Source organism: Rhipicephalus microplus, unplaced genomic scaffold, assembly GCF_043290135.1.
Source record: "Rhipicephalus microplus isolate Deutch F79 unplaced genomic scaffold, USDA_Rmic scaffold_124, whole genome shotgun sequence".
Taxonomy (NCBI): domain Eukaryota; kingdom Metazoa; phylum Arthropoda; class Arachnida; order Ixodida; family Ixodidae; genus Rhipicephalus; species Rhipicephalus microplus.
In genome coordinates this window covers 70,001-80,849 of record NW_027464696.1, presented here as the reverse complement: position 1 = coordinate 80,849, position 10,849 = coordinate 70,001, and the positions used below count along the sequence as shown (strand labels likewise).

The 10,849-nt window shown below is 60.5% G+C and overlaps 2 non-coding genes across 2 annotated transcripts in view; both read left to right on the top strand.

Moving 5' to 3' along the window:
- Positions 1-7,202: 7,202 nt before the first annotated feature.
- Positions 7,203-9,017, top strand: LOC142790801 (small subunit ribosomal RNA). Its single transcript, XR_012889780.1, has one exon. It is a non-coding gene; the product is annotated as a small subunit ribosomal RNA (ribosomal RNA).
- Positions 9,018-10,736: 1,719 nt separating this feature from the next.
- The window catches only part of LOC142790803 (5.8S ribosomal RNA), a 153-nt gene continuing 40 nt past the window's right edge, over positions 10,737-10,849 (top strand). Inside the window, exon 1 of the ribosomal RNA XR_012889782.1 lies at positions 10,737-10,849. This exon is cut by the window's right edge and continues 40 nt beyond it. This is a non-coding gene — a ribosomal RNA (5.8S ribosomal RNA).

The following is a 10,849-nucleotide window of genomic DNA, read 5'->3' as shown; positions in this document are numbered from 1 at the left end:
CCCGGCTGACGCGGTTTTTTGCCGCCCCGGCTGACGCAGTTCGGACTTGGCACTTTTTGGCTGAGCCTGGCTGGCGGCCCACTCACTCGATCGCCATGTCTGTTTGCCACAGTTTTCCCGGTGGTGCCGCACCCGGGCTCGCCCCGGCTGACGCAGTTTTCGCGCCGCCCCGGCTGACGCGGTTTCGTGCCGCCCCGGCAGACGCGGTTTTTGCGCCGCCCCGGCTGACGCGGTTTTTGCCGCCCCGGCTGACGCGGTTTTTGCCGCCCGGCTGACGCAGTTCGGACTTAGCACTTTTTGGCTGAGCCTGGCTGGTGGCCCACTCACTCGATCGCCATGTCTGTTAGCCACAGTTTTCCCGGTGGTGCCGCACCCGGGCTCGCCCCGGCTGACGCAGTTTTCGCGCCGCCCCGGCAGACGCGGTTTTCGCGCCGCCCCGGCTGACGCGGTTTTTGCCGCCCCGGCTGACGCAGTTCGGACTTAGCACTTTTTGGGCTGAGCCTGGCTGGCGGCCCACTCACTCGATCGCCATGTCTGTTTGCCACAGTCTTCCCGGTGGTGCCGCACCCGGGCTCGCCCCGGCAGACGCGTTTTTTTTTCTTTCGCCCCGGCAGACGTGGTTCCCCCCCCCCCTTTTCGCTCGCCCCGGCTGACGAGGTTTTCGCGCCGCCCCGGCTGACGCAGTTTTCGCGCCGCCCCGGCTGACGCGGTTTCGTGCCGCCCCGGCTGACGCGGTTTTCGCGCCGCCCCGGCTGACGCGGTTTTTGCGTCGCCCCGGCTGACACGGTTCGGACTTTGCACTTTTCGGCTGTGCCTGGCTGGCGGCCCACTCACTCGATCGCCATGTCTGTTTGCCACAGTTTTCCCGGTGGTGCCGCACCCGGGCTTGCCCCGGCAGACGCGTTTTTTTTTTTTTCTTTCGCCCCGGCTGACGCAGTTTTCGCGCCGCCCCGGCTGACGCGGTTTCGTGCCGCCCCGGCAGACGCGGTTTTTTGCGCCGCCCCGGCTGACGCGGTTTTTGCCGCCCCGGCTGACGCAGTTCGGACTTTGCACTTTTTGGCTGAGCCTGGCTGGCGGCCCACTCACTCGATCGCCATGTCTGTTTGCCACAGTTTTCCCGGTGGTGCCGCACCCGGGCTCGCCCCGGCAGACGCGTTTTTTTTTTCTTTCGCCCCGGCTGACGCAGTTTTCGCGCCGCCCCGGCTGACGCGGTTTCGTGCCGCCCCGGCAGACGCAGTTCGGACTTGGCACTTTTCGGCTGTGCCTGGCTGGCGGCCCACTCACTCGATCGCCATGTCTGTTTGCCACAGTTTTCCCGGTGGTGCCGCACCCGGGCTCGCCCCGGCAGACGCGTTTTTTTTTCTTTCGCCCCGGCTGACGCAGTTTTCGCGCCGCCCCGGCAGACGCGGTTTTCGCGCCGCCCCGGCAGACGCGGTTTTTTGCGCCGCCCCGGCTGACGCGGTTTTTTGCCGCCCCGGCTGACGCAGTTCGGACTTGGCACTTTTTGGCTGAGCCTGGCTGGCGGCCCACTCACTCGATCGCCATGTCTGTTTGCCACAGTTTTCCCGGTGGTGCCGCACCCGGGCTCGCCCCGGCTGACGCAGTTTTCGCGCCGCCCCGGCTGACGCGGTTTCGTGCCGCCCCGGCAGACGCGGTTTTTGCGCCGCCCCGGCTGACGCGGTTTTTGCCGCCCCGGCTGACGCGGTTTTTGCCGCCCCGGCTGACGCAGTTCGGACTTAGCACTTTTCGGCTGAGCCTGGCTGGTGGCCCACTCACTCGATCGCCATGTCTGTTAGCCACAGTTTTCCCGGTGGTGCCGCACCCGGGCTCGCCCCGGCTGACGCAGTTTTCGCGCCGCCCCGGCAGACGCGGTTTTCGCGCCGCCCCGGCTGACGCGGTTTTTGCCGCCCCGGCTGACACGGTTCGGACTTTGCACTTTTCGGCTGTGCCTGGCTGGCGGCCCACTCACTCGATCGCCATGTCTGTTTGCCACAGTTTTCCCGGTGGTGCCGCACCCGGGCTTGCCCCGGCAGACGCGTTTTTTTTTTTTTCTTTCGCCCCGGCTGACGCAGTTTTCGCGCCGCCCCGGCTGACGCGGTTTCGTGCCGCCCCGGCAGACGCGGTTTTTTGCGCCGCCCCGGCTGACGCGGTTTTTGCCGCCCCGGCTGACGCAGTTCGGACTTTGCACTTTTTGGCTGAGCCTGGCTGGCGGCCCACTCACTCGATCGCCATGTCTGTTTGCCACAGTTTTCCCGGTGGTGCCGCACCCGGGCTCGCCCCGGCAGACGCGTTTTTTTTTTCCTTCGCCCCGGCAGACGTGGTTCCCCCCCCCCCCCCTCCGTCTTTCTTTTTGTTTTTTTTTTCGCCGCGGCTGAAGTGGATTTTTCGGTGCCTCGACGCCCCGGTAGTCGCGGTTTTTCCGTTTCCGCACGGCCCCGGCTGACGCTGCTCGGTCACAGTCGCCTTTTGTGGTGATTGCAGACTTCTTGAGCGCGGGTGTTTTTTTTTTGTTGTTGTTGTTGTTTTATTACGCATTCGCTCCAGCAGACGCTGTTTAGACTTTTTGTTTCCTCTTTTATCCTGCGACGAGGTGACGAGGTTTATTCGGTGCCCCGCCGCCCCGGCTGAAGTGATTTTTCCTGTCCCGTGCCGCCCCGGCTGACGCGGTTGGGACTTCGCGTTTGTTCGGCCGCCACGGGTTTTGGCGAACTCGCTCGGTTGCTTGTTGTTGCCACTTGTTGCGAACCCAGGTTTTTTGAGCGAGCGCGGGCGTTTTTTCTTCCTTTCTTTCTTTGTTCTATGTGTTAGCGAATCGGCCTTTAATATCACACGAGGACTCACAACCAACAATTTTCAGTTTGAAGTGTAAATAATCTGCAGGTGTTGACGTAACTGACTTGCCCCGTACCCTTGAGTACATCCATGAAGTTCTCGTAGTACTACTAAATCGCATTATTCCAAGTGGAGAAATTCCCATAAATTTGCAAACCTCTACACGAAAATCGGTGCGCGTGATAAAGTTGAAAATTATCGTCCGATATCAAATGTGCCTTCTATAACACAAATTCTAGGAAAAAAAAAAACACTTGTTCGCCGTTTTCTGCGCCGTGACTGGCAGCACTCCGGCGAAGCGAAACGGGGTCGATTCGAGCACGATATCGGCGTCTTTCGACGTGCTCGCCGGCGACCGTCGCACGAGTACGTCGCACGAGCGCGTCTGCCGGGGCGCCGTTTGCGAAGCCGACGCAAAAGTGGGAACCGCCGCTCGGATGATCGCCGCTTTCGGCAGAGTGAGTGTTGGCACTCCGGGGAAGCGAAACAGCGTGAATGCGCCCACGAAATCGGCGTATTTTGAAGTGACCGCCGGCGACCGTCGCACGAGTACGGTAAACCGCGTCAGCCGGGGCGTAGTTCGGGACGCCGACGAAAAAGTGGGAAGCGCAACTCGGATCTTCGCCGTTTTTGCAGGAGTGAGTGGCGGCCCTCCTGCGAGACCAAGAAGCATCGATTCGTGCACGAATTCGGCGCCTTTCGACGTGATCGCCGGCGACCGTCGCTCGAGTAGGGCAAACCGCGTCTGCCGGGGCGGGCTTCGGGACGCCGATGCGAAAGTGGGAAACGCTGCTCGGATGTTCGCCGTTTTTGGCCGAGTGAGTGCTGGCACTCGGGCGAAGCCAAACGGGGCCGATTACGGCACGATATCGGCGTCTTTCGACGTGCCCGCCGGCGACCGTCGCACGAGTACGGTAAACCGCGTCAGCCCGGGCGGAGTTCGGGACGCCGATGCGAAAGTGGAGAACGCCGCTCGGATCTTCGCCGTTTTTGGAGGAGTGAGTGGCGGCACTCCGGAGAAGCCAAGGAGCGCCAATTAGCGCACGATATCGGCGTCTTTCGACGCGCTCGCCGGCGACCGTCGCACGAGTAGGGCAAACCGCGTCTGCCGGGGCGGGGTTTACGACGCCGACGCAAAAGTGGGAACCGCCGCTCGGATGTTGGCCGTTTTTGGCAGAGTGAGTGCTGGCACTCCGGCGACGCGAAAGAGCGCGAATGCGCCCACGAAAGTGGCGTATTTGGACGTGCTTGACGGCGACCGCTGCAGGAGTACGAAAAACCACGTCAGCCGGGGCGAGCGACCCACGGCGGTCTGGGTGCTTATCGCTGCTATTATAGGGGCACCCCGGCAGACGCAGAAAAAAAAAAAAATTTTTTTTCGACCTTCTTTTTTGCTGGTCGAGCTCGGGTAACCCAGGTCGCAATGGGAGCCGCGCACGAAAGCGGCGTCGCGAGACGCGTTCGCGGTCGCTAGTCGCACGAGCTCGGCAACCGCGTCAGCCGGCGCGGAGTTCGGGATGCCGACGGCTAAGTGGGTACCGCTGCTCGGATGTTCGCCGTTTTTGGCCGAGTGAGTGCTGGCACTCCGGTGAAGCCAAGGAGCGCCAATTCGTGCACGATATCGGCGTCTTTCGACGTGCCCGCCGGCCACCGCCGCACGAGTACGGCAAACCGCGTCTGCCGGGGCGGGGTTTGCGACGCGTACGCAATAGTGGGAACCGTCGCTCGGATGTTCGTCGTCTTTGGCCGAGCGAGTGCTGGCACTCCGGCGAAGCGAAACGGGGCCGATTCGGGCACGATATCGGCGTATTTCGACGTGCTCGCCGGCGACCGTCGCACGAGTACGGCAAAGCGCGTCTGCCGGGGCGAGGTTTGCGACGCCGACGAAAAAGTGGGAAGCGCCGCTCGGATCTTCGCCGTTTTTGCAGGAGTGAGTGGCGGCCCTCCTGCGAGACCAAGAAGCATCGACTCGCGCACGATATCGGTGTCTTTCGACGTGCCCGCCGGCCACCGCCGCACGAGTACGGCAAACCGCGTATGCCGGGGCGGGGTTGGCGACGCCGACGCAAAAGTGGGAACCGCCACTAGGATGTTCGCCGTTTTTGGCAGAGTGAGTGCTGGCACTCCGGCGAAGCGAAAGAGCGCGAATGCGCCCACGAAAGTGGCGTGTTTGGACGTGCTTGACGACGACCACCGCAGGAAAACGAAAAACCACGTCAGCCGGGGCGAGCGACCCATGGCGGTCTGGGTGCTTATCGCTGCTATTATAGGGGCACCCCGGCAGACGCTAAAAAAAAAAATTTTTTTTTTCGACATTCTTTTTTGCTCGTCGACCTCGGGTGACCCAGGTCGCAGTGGGAGCCGCGCACGAAAGCGGCGTCGCGAGACGGCTTCGCGGTCGCTAGTCGCACGAGCTCGGCAACCGCGTCTGCCGGGGCGGAGTTCGGGACGCCGACGGCTAAGTGGGAACCGCCGCTCGGATGTTCGCCGTTTGTGGCCGAGTGAGTGCTGGCACTCCGGCGAAGCCAAACGGGGCCGATTCCGGCACGATATCGGCGTCTTTCTACGTGCTCGCCGGCGACCGTCGCACGAGTACGGCAAAGTGCGTCTGCCGGGGCGGGGTTTGCGACGCGTACGCAATAGTGAGAACCGTCGCTCGGATGTTCGTCGTCTTTCGCCGAGCCAGTGCTGGCACTCCGGCGAAGCCGAACGGAGCCGATTCGGGCACGATATCGGCGTCTTTCCACGTGCTCGCCGGCGACCGTCGCACGAGTACGGTAAACCGCGTCAGCCGGGGCGGAGTTCGGGACGCCGATGCGAAAGTGGGAAGCGCCGCTCGGATCTTCGCCGTTTTTGGAGGAGTCAGTGGCGGCACTCCGGTGAAGCCAAGGTGCGCCAATTCGCGCACGATATCGGCGTCTTTCGACGTGCCCGCCGGCCACCGTCGCACGAGTACGGCAAACCTCGTCTGCCGGGGCGGGGTTTGCGACGCCGACGCAAAAGTGGGAACCGCCGCTCGGATGTTCGCCGTTTTTGGCAGAGTGAGTGCTGGCACTCCGGCGAAGCGAAAGAGCGTGAATGCGCCCACGAAAGTAGCGTATTTGGACGTGCTTGACGGCGACCGCCGCAGGAGTACGAAAAACCACGTCAGCCGGGGCGAGCGACCCACGGCGGTCTGGGTGCTTATCGCTGCTATTATAGGGGCACCCCGGCAGACGCAGAAAGAAAAAAAAAATGGGGACATGGCGTGCGTCACCGTGCGGCTTCGCAGCGTTGCCGAAGTCGCCGAGCCCTTCGACTGAGCCGAACGGCGGACAGGGAACGTTGGTCGGCCGTTCTAACCTGTCGGTGCCACGCCGAGACGTCGTTAAGGAAAACCGCGTCGTGGGCCTCTACGACGCCGTCGATTCGTTGTACGTTTGGTGTCCAGCGTGTCGGCGGCGAGTAGCGGACACGTCGTTCACGACTTCGGTCTTTCGCAGTCGACGCGAACTTGCGGAGAGTCGTGGTGCCTCACGTTTTCGGCAGAAACCGCGGCGGAATTTTCCCGTGCGTGCGCGCACGACCTCGGTGCTGTGCCGTCAGCGTAGTGTTGCACAAACTCGTGGCCTACCCAAGGTGCGGTACGTTTGCGGCCGTATCCTCGGTGGCAATTTCGTGAGTAGGGTCGCAAATTCTACGACCTCGGCGGGTTTGAGAGCGACGTAGACTTGTGGCACGCTCAACGTGCCACACGTTTCGGGGCACACCCGCGGTGAAATTTTCTCGAGTACGCTCGTATTAGTGCCCAAGGAGGTCTGGGTACTTATCGCTGCTATTATGTGGGGGTTCTCGTGAGCGGCGTACGCGAAAGCGACCGGGTGTCTGATATGCGGCGGGCTTCGGCCTCGTCAAGCGTGTCCTCGGGTCTGCTCCAGGGGAATCCACGGCAGTCGTCTGCAGCCTCATCCGCTTGATGCGTTAGGGGCTGGTTGTCGGACGGTGCCGTTTTACCACGATATCGAGGTGTGTTCCGTGTCGTCCTCGGGCGATTCAGATGCGAAAGCGCCGAAGACGCGGGCGTGACCCGTCGTCTGGCGGCTTTGCGGTCTCGGCTCCGTTGCTAGTTCCGGCCGGTCCACCGACAGTGCAGCGGGCTTGGGCAACCCGCACGGCGCGACCGAGTCGATGCAACGAAAAAGAGCGAGCATGAACGTGCTTCTTGCCGCACGGCTCCCACTCGTCTTTCGGGAAGGTTGTGCCGTAGCGAGCTCGAACGCCGTCATCTCGGAGTGCAAAATAAGCGTGTTGGGGCGCCTGAAGGTGGCCTCCGCCGCACACAGACTGCGTCCGGCCCGCCGAAGGCGAGGACGGACGCGCAGTCGAACGATTACCTGGTTGATCCTGCCAGTAATCATATGCTTGTCTCAAAGATTAAGCCATGCATGTCTAAGTACATGCCGAAATAAGGCGAAACCGCGAATGGCTCATTAAATCAGTTATGGTTCCTTAGATCGTTTCTTCCTACTTGGATAACTGTGGCAATTCTAGAGCTAATACATGCAGTGAGCCTGGAGCCCTTTGGGTAACGGGTGCTTTTATTAGACCAAGATCGATCGGGTTTCGGCCCGTATTGTGTGGTGACTCTGGATAACTTTGTGCTGATCGCATGGCCACGAGCCGGCGACGTTTCTTTCAAGTGTCTGCCTTATCAACTTTCGATGGTAGGTTACTTGCTTACCATGGTTGTTACGGGTAACGGAGAATCAGGGTTCGATTCCGGAGAGGGAGCCTGAGAAACGGCTACCACATCCAAGGAAGGCAGCAGGCGCGCAAATTACCCACTCCCGGCACGGGGAGGTAGTGACGAAAAATAACAATACGGGACTCTTTTGAGGCCCCGTAATTGAAATGAGTACACTCTAAATCCTTTAACGAGGATCAATTGGAGGGCAAGTCTGGTGCCAGCAGCCGCGGTAATTCCAGCTCCAATAGCGTATACTAAAGCTGCTGCGGTTAAAAAGCTCGTAGTTGGATCTCAGTTCCAGACGAGTAGTGCATCTACCCGATGCGACGGCTCGGACTGAACATCATGCCGGTTCTTTCTTGGTGCACTTCATTGTGTGCCTCGAGATGGCCGGTGCTTTTACTTTGAAAAAATTAGAGTGCTCAACGCAGGCGAGTCGCCTGAATAAACTTGCATGGAATAATAGAACAAGACCTCGTTTCTGTTCTGTTGGTTTTTGGAATACGAGGTAATGATTAAGAGGGACGGACGGGGGCATTCGTATTGCGGCGCTAGAGGTGAAATTCTTGGACCGTCGCAAGACGAACTACTGCGAAAGCATTTGCCAAGAATGTTTTCATTGATCAAGAACGAAAGTCAGAGGTTCGAAGGCGATCAGATACCGCCCTAGTTCTGACCATAAACGATGCCAACCAGCGATCCGCCTGAGTTACTCAAATGACTCGGCGGGCAGCTTCCGGGAAACCAAAGTATTTGGGTTCCGGGGGAAGTATGGTTGCAAAGCTGAAACTTAAAGGAATTGACGGAAGGGCACCACCAGGAGTGGAGCCTGCGGCTTAATTTGACTCAACACGGGAAAACTTACCCGGCCCGGACACTGGGAGGATTGACAGATTGAGAGCTCTTTCTTGATTCGGTGGATGGTGGTGCATGGCCGTTCTTAGTTGGTGGAGCGATTTGTCTGGTTAATTCCGATAACGAACGAGACTCTAGCCTATTAAATAGGTGCGGGGTTCCCAGCACCTTACAACCTTCTTAGAGGGACAAGCGGCTCCTAGCCGCACGAAACAGAGCAATAACAGGTCTGTGATGCCCTTAGATGTCCGGGGCCGCACGCGCGCTACACTGAAGGAAGCAGCGTGTCTTTATCCCTGTCTGAAAAGACTGGGTAACCCGTGGAACTTCTTTCGTGATTGGGATAGGGGCTTGCAATTGTTCCCCTTGAACGAGGAATTCCCAGTAAGCGCGAGTCATAAGCTCGCGTTGATTACGTCCCTGCCCTTTGTACACACCGCCCGTCGCTACTACCGATTGAATGATTTAGTGAGGTCTTCGGACCGATGTCCGGCGCGGCCTTTCGGTTGCGCCGGTCTGTTGGAAAGATGACCAAACTTGATCATTTAGAGGAAGTAAAAGTCGTAACAAGGTTTCCGTAGGTGAACCTGCGGAAGGATCATTAACGGATTGTGAAGGGTGAGCGCCTCGGCTGCGTCTGCGCCCGACACTTTCTGCCGCTGACCCCGTTTGGACGCGGGGTCGGCTTTTCCCCACGGGGCTGCCTGAATGTGGAGCGGCACCCCGTGACAAATTGTTGCGCCCAGCGGACGCCAACACCGCGACCTTGGACGGTCGGCCAGGTGGCGGACGCGGGTACAAACGGCGCAACGCACTCATAGGTCGGCTTTCGACCCGCCACTGCACCGTGGCTCGAAGCGCTCGAAATGCGCGACCCGACCGCTGCGGGACCGCCTAGTACTGTAAACAGGAGCGGCGGAGCGCGAACGGCGAGTCGTGGTTACGTCGGTAGAAGGCGAGGCTGCGCGTTCCCGAAACGCCAGCCGAGTGCCCTCCCGACCGTTCGAGCGTGCAAGAACGAGACCCGACAATCGCGCGGCGACTGCCAAGTACGAGAGGAACGGCACAAGCGTCGGCGGTCGGTCAAGGAACTGGCGATGTGACGGGTCCGCTGTGCACCAGTGCATACCGTCCCGCCGTCCGCGGCAAGCGCCTCCGCGTCCTCGGGTGACGGAGGCTGCCGGTCGGTTCTTGCAGGCGAGGGATCTCGCTGGCACCGGTTCGCGTTGACGCGCGGCCGGTCATGGCACGGCGATGCGACGGCCGAGGTGCGCAGTACTCGATGGAGGAACCGCACGCTCCGATGACCGTCCCGCCCTCCGCGGCGTATGCGTACCGACCGTAATGGTTGCAGCAGCGCCGGCCGGCTTTTGAATTCGCCACACGAAACACGGTGCGAGATCGCGGTTAGGGGAGCGTCGACGTTGCCAGGCGTTTTGCTTGCTGCCGAGGGAAAGGCGGCACGGCCACGTCGCGCTCGTCGCGATTAGCGGGTCTGCGCGCTTTGGGAAGGTGCCGCAACGACTTGCCGAAAGAGGAAGCACGGAAGAACGAGGGACTTGGACGTCCCGACAATTGAACGCACTTGCGGCCAGGCCCTTGCTGGCTTCGTTCTTCCGCCTCGAGTAGGCTCGTACGCGGCTCCGGCGCCGAAAGTGGTCCTTGGCACCGACTTCGGTGGACGTGGGAAGTGCCGCGCAAGTACGGCGCGCCTGGCTCCAGCTGTTGGCTAAAGTAAGCAGCCGGATCGGCATTTTGGTGTGCGGTGGCAAACCGTGGATGCGAAAAAAGCTTGTGCGATTTCGTGGAACAAAAAGCGGGGGTCCCCCTTTTTATGCGGAGGAGACCGACCCGCCCGCCGTGGTGAACCGCGACGCCACGGTAAAAACGGGAGAGGCTTGTCGATGGGACCGTGCATCCCGCGCTCCACGGAGGCCGGGAGGCGGCCGCCCGAGGAAATGTGTAGCCGTCGAGGCCCGCATCTGCGTGCACTCTTATCCAAATGGGTGTACCGCAGGCATTTTCTGGTTAGGCGGGCCAATGAGAGCGAGCACACAACGATACCTACGGGTCCGGCTTGGAGAACCGGCTTCGACGCCTCCCGAGTATTTATAGAGGGGTGGACCACGAAAGCACTCGCAAGTAGCGGAAGCGAAACGCCGTCCGAAACACACCGTTTGCTCGATTTGCGGCAGCCGAAAAAGGCGCGGCAGAGTTTTGGAGTCCAAGCGTGCGCTGAAAAGCGCCCTTCTTGGCCACTGTTTGGCCGAGTGCCAGAAACGTTTGGTTTTGACTGTACGGAATTGAACAAACACTTTTTCACGACTCTAAGCGGTGGATCACTCGGTTCTCGGGTCGATGAAGAACGCAGCCAGCTGCGAGACTTGGTGTGAATTGCAGGACACACTGAGCACTGATTCTTTGAACGCACATTGC